Genomic DNA, 9,656 nt, shown 5'->3' on the forward strand with positions numbered 1-9,656 from the left:
AGGAGCACATCAATATTCCTTCTACTGGGGAAGAGATCATATTTCTGTGTAAGAACTAAGTTCTATTATAATGTTTCAGAGTCTAAATTTTAACATCCTTCACTGTATGAAGACCATGAACACAGTATAATAGTGTAATCTCCTAAAGCTAGGGCTACCTAATTAACTTATGAGCATATCACATAAAGCTGTGTAAAACTTGTATCATCCTATTTAAACCATTACAAATATTATCTAGGTTGAAATAATTGTGAAAACTGTCCTAAAATTTTATTAACTAACATGAGCGGTCTTTATTCCTTTTTGCCTCAATGATACGAATTATTTGGCTACCTACTATACATTTCTAACCTTTTCAGCCTTTCTCAATTTGTGTTGTAAAAATAATTTATATAAAGTAATTAAAAATATGAACGAACCAGGTTAAGTCTTAAATTTCCACAACTGCAAGTAAAACAGGTTTCATAATTATCTATTTTTTGTTTGTTAAGTATGAACACATACCGATCGTCCACGAATTCAACAATTTCATAAATCACTTATGGACGCTAACTTTTCTAATAACAAATATAAAGAGAAAAAAACAGATTTTCTTCATTTGTTCCTTTCATTTTATTTAAGAGCATTTTTAGATTTGAAAAACAAAATAGAAGAATCACCAGTCAGACACTAAGTGGAAATCACTGAAACACAATGTTAGTTCTAATGGATGGATGATTGTGTTTGGTCTTTTGAAACTTTGAAGTATAGGTAAGTCTTGATCACACAAATTAATAAATCCTAAAGCTGGAGTTAACAATAACCATTACACCCAAATTCTGCAGCTTAGCCCAGCCAATTTTTCAAAAGGTCAGGTTGTGAACTGGAGAAGATCAGGGAGGTCCACCGCATAGCTTTGTTGCCAGGCATCTCTCGTCTGGATTGTTGCAGGCATTTATTAGTATTCGTCAGCAGACTCAACAGAGCAAACAAGAAATTCAAGCACGAATAATAAAATGAAATGCTGCTATATAACCCTTTGTCATTCAGCAAATATGGGACTTTTTAGCTACATTGTTCCTAAACCTGGGTTACTACTTTAATTTTTCTCCACAGTGCTGACTGAATGAGTATGCATGTGTGTTAAATGCAGAGCTCCCCTAACAACTGCAGGACTGCCATTTAATCTGTTCGTAGATGGACCATTTCCTGTGGGAACCCTAGCTATGATTTCCAGATCCACCAAATAAATCTCAGATTAAGATTCCAAATGAAACCTGCCTTTGGCAGATAAAAAATGTCAAGATGGATATAAACAGTAAAATTATAAATTATCTAGGTGTTGCATGACAAACCAATGTTCAATTTTTTTTGTTGACATGTGCCCAGATATCAAAACTATATGAGACATTCATCAAATGTCACACTTTCATAATATTGGAGGCATCATTAAAACTGTTTGACTAAGGACCTCAAAGTGTTTAAGCAGTAGCTCAAAAGTATATTTGTGCAAAGTAGAAGAATAAATTTACATATCAGCAGCAGCTCATAAGGGATGGGTAAATATTCTGTTTATCTCTCATTGTAATTCAGGTTACTTTAAATACAAGGTTTTAGGAAATCATTATACTCTATATGGCATCATTACATAACTTTCTATGCAAATGATGTGTATTTTATTCATTTGTTTCTCCGCCCCCCCAAAAAAACACACACAAGCATAAAAGGAAAAGGTAGGGGACTCCCATTTCATCAATCAACCATGACTAGTACTACACTAGTGCCTCGTTCGTCAGTTATACTATCGTATCATCAGCCCCATAGTAGAGTTAACATTGGTAACTTTTTAAAAAAGCACTAAATACCTGAGGCAAAAAAAAAAAAAAAAGTCTGAGAAAAGTAAAAAAAAAAATTTTTAATGTTTTCATTTCAAATGACTTGGGGAAGGGGAAGAGACTTAAAAAAAAAAAAAAAAGGTAATAAAAGACCAATACAGTACATCTTAGAGAGCAAATAGCCTGTTAAAAATGCAGAGGAAGTCTCTAGTGCATTCTCAGGAGATCAAGTATTGGCTTTTTAATGAAAATTTTTGTTTCGTCTTTGGTCTTCTTACCTGGATTAATGCAGCCTTGTCCTGGTCTTAAACTCTATACTGGTTGACTATAATATATGGGCACTGAAGATTTCTAAAAGGAAACAATCAGATTTGCCCAACTGAAATCATTAACTTTAAATGCTTAAAAACGAATGTGTAAAAGGCTTCAGTGAGTCCAAATTTGCAACATCTGATTTTTTAACAAAAATTCAAAAACATCTCATCTTAAAATAGGAATTCTTTCCAATTATAAATTCTTTACACTTAATCTGTGGAAAGAATCCAGAATACTCTACACTCCATATTCCAAATGCTTATACACAAGCCTGAATCCTTAAAGATTACAGTATTTGTTCTATATTTCCTACCATATTTCCCCTAATACATGTTGTTGGTTCAAGAAAACTAATGCTAAATAAACCCCACCTATCCTAATCTGATCAACATTAACCTGAAAGTTCTGAATGGGGGGAGAAATAAAAAAGATACTAAAGAAAGAAATAAGGGTATACTGTGCTTAATTTTTTCTTTTTTATTATTTATATATATTTTTATACTTGTAGCAAGAATTACTATCAAACTCTACTCATTGGGCCAGAGACCCTTGTGGTGTTAGCGAAAGACTTGCCCCTCATGTAGCACACTACCTACCTATACTTGCCAGTTCCTCAGCCAGCCAGAGGCCTCAACTCCAAGCTCTAATAATGTGCATGTGCTTAATTTTGATTATATTTCTATACTAAAATTGTTCAAAATCAATAAACATTACTATGTTTTGGCTTATGTCAAATTACCCTAGGTACAGCCAGTGAAACTGCACTAAAAAAGAGAATTTAATTTTAATTAAAAAAAACTTAATTAGCAAAAACTAATATATTCAGTATCTATTCAACAAGTATAATTTTATCAACATCAACTGATCACTTTTAACTTCTCACCCACTAGCAGAATGCTGATTTTAAAGTACCAAAAAGTTTCCACAGGTGAAGACTAGACTCTCTCAAAAATTAAAAATGAAAGTTAAATAGGATTTTTAAAAATAATTACTTTTAATTTACATCTATCAGCACAATTTTATTCTTTGGCAAAGAATTATTGAATTTACTCCAAAGCTATAAATTAGAATATTTTTAATTTAGTCATTTAGACTACGAAATTTCAAAATTTTGTAGCCTGATTTTTTGTTTGCTTTTTCATATTCCCCAAGAAAAAACAAAAAACACAAAAGGCAAAAACAAAAGAAAAACTGCATCTGAAACTACTCCCCAAAAGATAATAATGTCCTAGATGTTAGGTTGTTTTGTACACACACATATATACATACACACACACACACACACACAGTTGGAGTATTTAGTGACCCCCCAATTTTTTATTCAATTACCAGATTTATTGATAACCAAACCTAGTGAGTAAATGGAGTCACATCAGTGCTACTCTACAAACAGTTAACCTGGACCGACTGTGTAAATGGCCATAATTTCAGTTTATACACCAATGTATATTGATTCAGATCTCCAAAATCAACAAAATGCCAATGCACACTCAGGATTTTATAATAATCACACTAAAGGTGAAAAATATAGCCACTATGGAGACCAAAATGGTTATCTTAAATATGATAAGACGAAATCCTATTTCTAAAAAAAATTAAAGATTCAATAATACTGTATTAAGATCTGTGTTGTAACTATGTGTTCTAGCAAGTGCTCTAGCATGAAAGGGCCATAACCAGAAATCGATGAGGATTTTTATCAAAGACCTCAGAATCTTAAGGATGGAGAATTTAAAATTTTTGAAAAATTCAGGTATTTTTTTCTATTTCAAAAAAACATATTCATATTTTCATGGCCACAAATAAATTTGATAGAACTTAAGACATAAAAGTAGAGTTGGATTTCCCTAAATCAAAGAAATAGTCACAAGTTGTACAAAGAGAGGATCATACCAATAGTACAGAAATAATGGGGGAGAATGAAACATTAAAAAAAAAGAAATTTACCATTTGTTGTGCTTATTCTTCTTAATAATTATCATTTTTATAAATGAAGGACCAAAGGTGTAGTGAGAATTCCACACGAAGAGTATAGCCTGAACTGATTTAAAACACTTGAATAAAAACAAAAAAACAAGGCCGAGACTTCTATTACCCCGCAAACTTTTTCCCTTATTCAGAATTTATACGTAGGTTCATCAACTGTAGCAAATGTTCCACTATGGTGGGGATGTTGATGGTGGGAAAGGTTGTGTGTGTGTGTGTGTTGTGAGGGGGAGGGGGTTAAGGAGTAGGGGGTATAGTGGGAACTCTGGACTTTCCTCTCAATTTTGTTGTGAACCTCAAACTTCTCTACAAAATAAAGTCTATTTAAAAATTACCAAAAAATAAAGGGGAAAAATACAATTTATGGCATAAATTCACAAATGTGAATTATTCATATCAGAAACAATGAATCTCAAAACACAGCTCATAAACTTTATAACCAGTTAGAAAACTTTAAGTTGCCCTTGTAAATTTATTTTTCATTCCATTCTGCAACTGAGGCCAACAGTAGTTAATGGAATCATTCACATCAAACTTAAAAATAAAGACACAAAGAATCCCATTTATTTTAATAAAGTTATTTAAAATAAGAGAAATTTATTTTTTTATGAAAGAGTATAGCCTCTATCATTCTTTTAAGAGTAGCCTTAGCATTTCCTCTGTAAATGAATCAATCCTTGTTGACTAGCTGCCAGTAGTGCTAAAACCACTCTCCCAAATATTCTAGATGGCCATGTGTGAGAAGCTACCACCACCCTACTAAGTTAGGTCCTATAGAGATAAATAGTAAATTTAATCAGACCCAGGACATGTTCTTTTTTAACCCTTATATGGCATATGGAAAATAAAAAATGCATTTTTAAATTCACACTTGCCAAAAGGAAACGAAAGGTACATTGTGCGGTGCCACTCGTCTGAAGATTTTTATTGCAATTGGGATTTCAATACAAAATTAGACTCTACCCTAAATAAATATTATTGATTTTATATTCTATTCTAACAAATATAAACATACCAAATACAAGCTATGCTACGTTGAAAAAATCAAGCTTCTAATGGTATTGTGAACATTATATTTGAAAAGAATATTTTATAAAACTAATAATAACCATTTCAAATACTGTTGTTTCTGTTTCTTAATAGTTCTGAAACTCTTTTATAGACCTACCTTTCACAGCTGGGTAGAAAAGAAATGACAACCAAAACCACCATTTATTTAGATCCTGTAAAATATGTTAACAATCTTTTCTTTCCTTTTTTTTTTTTTTTAAAGCATCTGTAAAAAACCATTATCACCACCATACTAGTGAGAAGAATTATTCTGGTATGTGAAATACAGATTATATAAACTCATCTCCTTTTCCAGGTGTTATAGTGGGCTTTACATACACAATCCCTAATCTCCAAAACAGTCCTAAAGGAATTATCTCCCTAGTCCATACATAAGACAACTCAGGCTTAAAATTATGCAATTTGTGCCCAAGGCCAGGTAGGTAGTAAGTGGAAGATTAAAAACCTGAAACCCAGGTCTAGCTAGCTCCAAAACCTATGTTCTTTCTACTTTAACATCGTATTGAAATTATTAAATGCACTGGTTCTCCAGTAAAATTCACCTTCTGCTATGAAACAAACAAAAACATATTGCAATACTTTTTAAGGAAAATATATCATTATTTAATAGAAAGCCACTTATTAAATATAATTCAAATCCTGTAATTTAGCAGGGAATGATTAATTATCTAGATTTCAAAATGCTCAATTTCAAGCAGTGTCTAATCATAATGCCTAGGAATCTCTTTTTTTCTACCAGCTATCTTGCTGGTAGAAATGGATGGCCATTCTATGCAACTCACCATTCATTTCCTTCCTCTCTGCTTTAAAAAGAAAGTTTTTGAAAATGACGTGAGATTCTACACTCATATTTTAGTCACAATGATCAGACATTTAAAAGCACGGTAGATGTTTTTCTATAGCATTTCTAAAGATGTCTCCCCTTATAAAATGCTTGCAAACCATGCAACAGTTTTAGATATAATTCAATTACAGAATAACAGATGGACAAAAGGTAAAAAGAATACATACTTTGTGAAAAGACAGAAAGACAGATGAACCAATAATAAAAGAGGCTGATGGTGGCACACAGGTTCCAAATGCCAAGCAAAAATAAACAGTATTCTGACTCAATAAGAAACTAACAAATCGCTGACGAGTTACCTTTCGCTGGGTTTTAGTTATTTATTTTGCTTAGCAGAAAAACCATCAGAATCATGGTTATAAAAGATAATTGTTAGTCTAATTCTAAAGTAAAGAAGACAGTTGTTTTTTACTTAAATTCAGTAAGTTAAGATTTTTAAAATATTTGCTAGCCTCCAGTAAACTATAATATGAAAGGACTTGAGGCACTTCTAGCAGTGGTTTTTCATTTCAAGTTTCAAATGAGTACAGATTTAGAATCATGTTCGCTTTGTAAGCTTAAAAGAAAATAGTTTAAAAACACATAAATCATATCTAAATTGAGATAATATATGTAAGTAAAAATAACTATGTATAAACTACATATTAAATACAATTCCCTAAAATAGTAAACCTAAAAATCATGTATCATAATCACTCGTAAAATTCAAAGGTTTTTGTCTGAAGCTTCTTCAAGCTATATGATTCTTACCATTTCTTGCCTTCATTTGGTAAGAAATATTTAAAATACATTAGACTTAATATTTAATTTGGGTAGGCACAGTAACCTTTTTTAACCTTTCTTAGGGAACACTGACCCCTAAAGGTTCTAAATTTAAATAAGTTTCACCATATTCTAAATTTAAATGGCATCCGGACGTCATTTTTCCCTATATTATTGTAGATATGTATACTTATGGCAGACATGTTTGTTTATAAATATGTATTTTCAGTGGACTGTTGTGCATTATAAATAAACAACTAAACCATGTGTCTGCTAGTTTAATAAAAATCACCAAAATTTAATAGAGATATCCCGAAATTTATCATACTATTCCAAAAAATTACAGAGACTTCTGATCCTCATGCCTTTTTTCTTACATAGTTAAGTAAATAAATAAGTAAATGCTTAAAAGGGCTCAACAACCAATCACATAACAACTCACTCTGGGGGGCTAACTTTACATACATCCTTTGATTATAACATTTCATTTCTTTTTTCTGAAAAAGCAGAAACAAGAAAAACCCTGACAAACAAAGTTTTCACAAAAGGGCAAAAAACATCATTTACTTCTTAAGAAACCAGAAGATGTTACCAATGCTCACTTGGCAACACATGTTCATTCACTCACATATTGCTTCCAACAACTTCAAATGTTCTCCACTTAGAGTAAAAACAACTCTTCAAGAAACCTGGACACATTTTGTAGATGCCCTCACCCGGCCTACCTATCAATCACAGCTTTACATTTTCTAAACTGTAAATAATGACAAAAACAAAACAAAAAGTAAATGGTTATGTCTGTTCACATTATATACCTCATCAACTCGGACTTCAAATATTTCAGCAATGTTTCTACAATAAAGCTAGGAAAGGAAGAGCCACTTTAGCACTCCTCATAATAAAATGTGTAAGGTGACACAAAGGCCTGTCTGTATAATACAAGTTCTTAGTTAGCTCCATTTCTTTAAAAAAATAAGTAAAATAATATGAATTAAAATAACTAATTACCCAAGCAGACTATGAATATGAGTTTAAGACAGAGCTTTGAAGCAATTTGTGTTTTAAGATAAATCCTGCAAACCTTGATGGCAAGACAATGACCATGTGAGATTTTAAACATATCAATTATATCACAAAACTCAAAAGATACATTTACCTATTTAATTTTATTTCTCAATAATGTTTCATTAACAGGCCCTTTATATAAAGGAATGTCTTATTCCTATTTCTGATGTAAAACAAAAAAAAGTCTCTAAAAATGCAAATTTTCTTAATGATGTTTCAGTCACGTCTATTGCAGTCTGTGCCTTCTGCAAACTATTTATGCATCTATGTCTTTAGCCCTAAAACCTTCCTTTCTGTAAGTGTCCTAGAGCTTCAGCAGCTCCCTTCCTTAACTTCTTTCCTGGTTATTCTATACTTATGAGAAGTATTTCCTCCATAGCCTGTAGCTTTAGGTATATTAAAAATAATTCCTTTGGTTCCGTAGAGATCCTTTTGTCTATAATTTGAACAACATGACTTCCACAGCAATGTGACCTCTGAATAGGGAACATAAATAACAGGGGCATCACTATTTACTTCCTCTTTTCTTATTATTCTACATAAATTGAGTAAAACTGCTTTGAGCCCTTGAAAAGAAGAATGTTGCTTGTTTATTTGCATAAATGAATAAAAACAGCTACAAAAAATTAGTTCCCAGCTTCACACCAGCACAAACTTGAATATAAAGAAAGCAGACGGAAATTAAGTGTCATAAAACCCATTCACTAAAACCATAAACTTTGAATTAAATACCTATAAACTACCTTACTCAGATATTACTTGCTATTACTTTGTATGTAATTCAATCAGTTACCTGTATTCTAAACTCATAACAAGCAGCCTAGAATCACAAATTAGAAGAGAAAGCTTGCTAATGGTAGGCAGAAACTGCAAAAAAAAATTTATAACAGTATGGAAATCAAAAACAAATGCAGAAATTGGAAAAAAAGTATACTCAGAAAGCAGAGCATCTTCCTATAATTCAAAAGAATGTGTAACTATTAACTTATTTAATAAAATGATGATAGAATAGTACCCCAAAATGGCCTTTAACCTTCTGAGAAAGGTAACCATGTGGTTGATATATGGTGGAAGAAGAACCCTGTTGGGGGAGGGGGAAATCAAAAAAGGGAGAGATGTGTGCAGTATTTCGGTAATAATCTAAAATTTAGAGGAACTAAAAACAATGTACACAGAGATTTAAGCCTTCGATTATATGCAACACTATATTCAGAATGATTAGTTTCCTAGGGATTCCAAATTTGCAACATTTTACTATAAGAGACCTCAAATTAAAACAACCTAACATTTTTTAAACCTCTCTTTTTATGGCTCTCTGTATCTTGCTCTATAGGGAGACAGAAGTGCCCTACCTGCCTGCCCTGCTTACCTACGTGTGTCTGTCTATCTATCTATCTATCCATTGCCTCTCTCTGCTTTTCAGGCCATCTCTCAGTCTGTCTTTTAAACTGTGTTTCCATCTCTGGCTGTTCTCTCCCTTTGCCCGTGCATCTTCTTTCTGTCTCTCTCCTTGCCTGGGATTCTGTCTTCATGTCTCTCTCTGTCTCTATCTGGGAGTGTCTTTCTCTGTCTCCTTCTGTACATCTCTGTGTGTCTCTGGCCCCCTCTGACTCCATCTCTCTGTGGGTGTCTCTTTCTGAGTGCATCTTTTGGTGTGCACCTGTCTCCACATATGTCTCTGTATCCGAATGTGTCTTGGTCTGTTTCTTTGAGTGCATCTGTCTCTCTCCATGTATATGTGTGTCTCTCTCTGTGTATATCTATCTTCTTTTACTGTGTCTTTTTTCCTGTGTGTGTAT

At 32.5% G+C, this 9,656-nt stretch overlaps 1 non-coding gene across 1 annotated transcript; it reads right to left on the reverse strand.

Annotated features, from left to right (window-relative positions):
- Positions 1-2,629: 2,629 nt before the first annotated feature.
- Positions 2,630-2,787, reverse strand: LOC123325813. The gene has a single exon (XR_006540659.1). It is a non-coding gene; the product is annotated as a small nucleolar RNA SNORA62/SNORA6 family (small nucleolar RNA).
- Positions 2,788-9,656: the final 6,869 nt, after the last annotated feature.

This window comes from Neomonachus schauinslandi, chromosome 9 (genome assembly GCF_002201575.2).
Source record: "Neomonachus schauinslandi chromosome 9, ASM220157v2, whole genome shotgun sequence".
In the NCBI taxonomy this organism is placed as follows: Eukaryota; Metazoa; Chordata; class Mammalia; order Carnivora; family Phocidae; genus Neomonachus; species Neomonachus schauinslandi.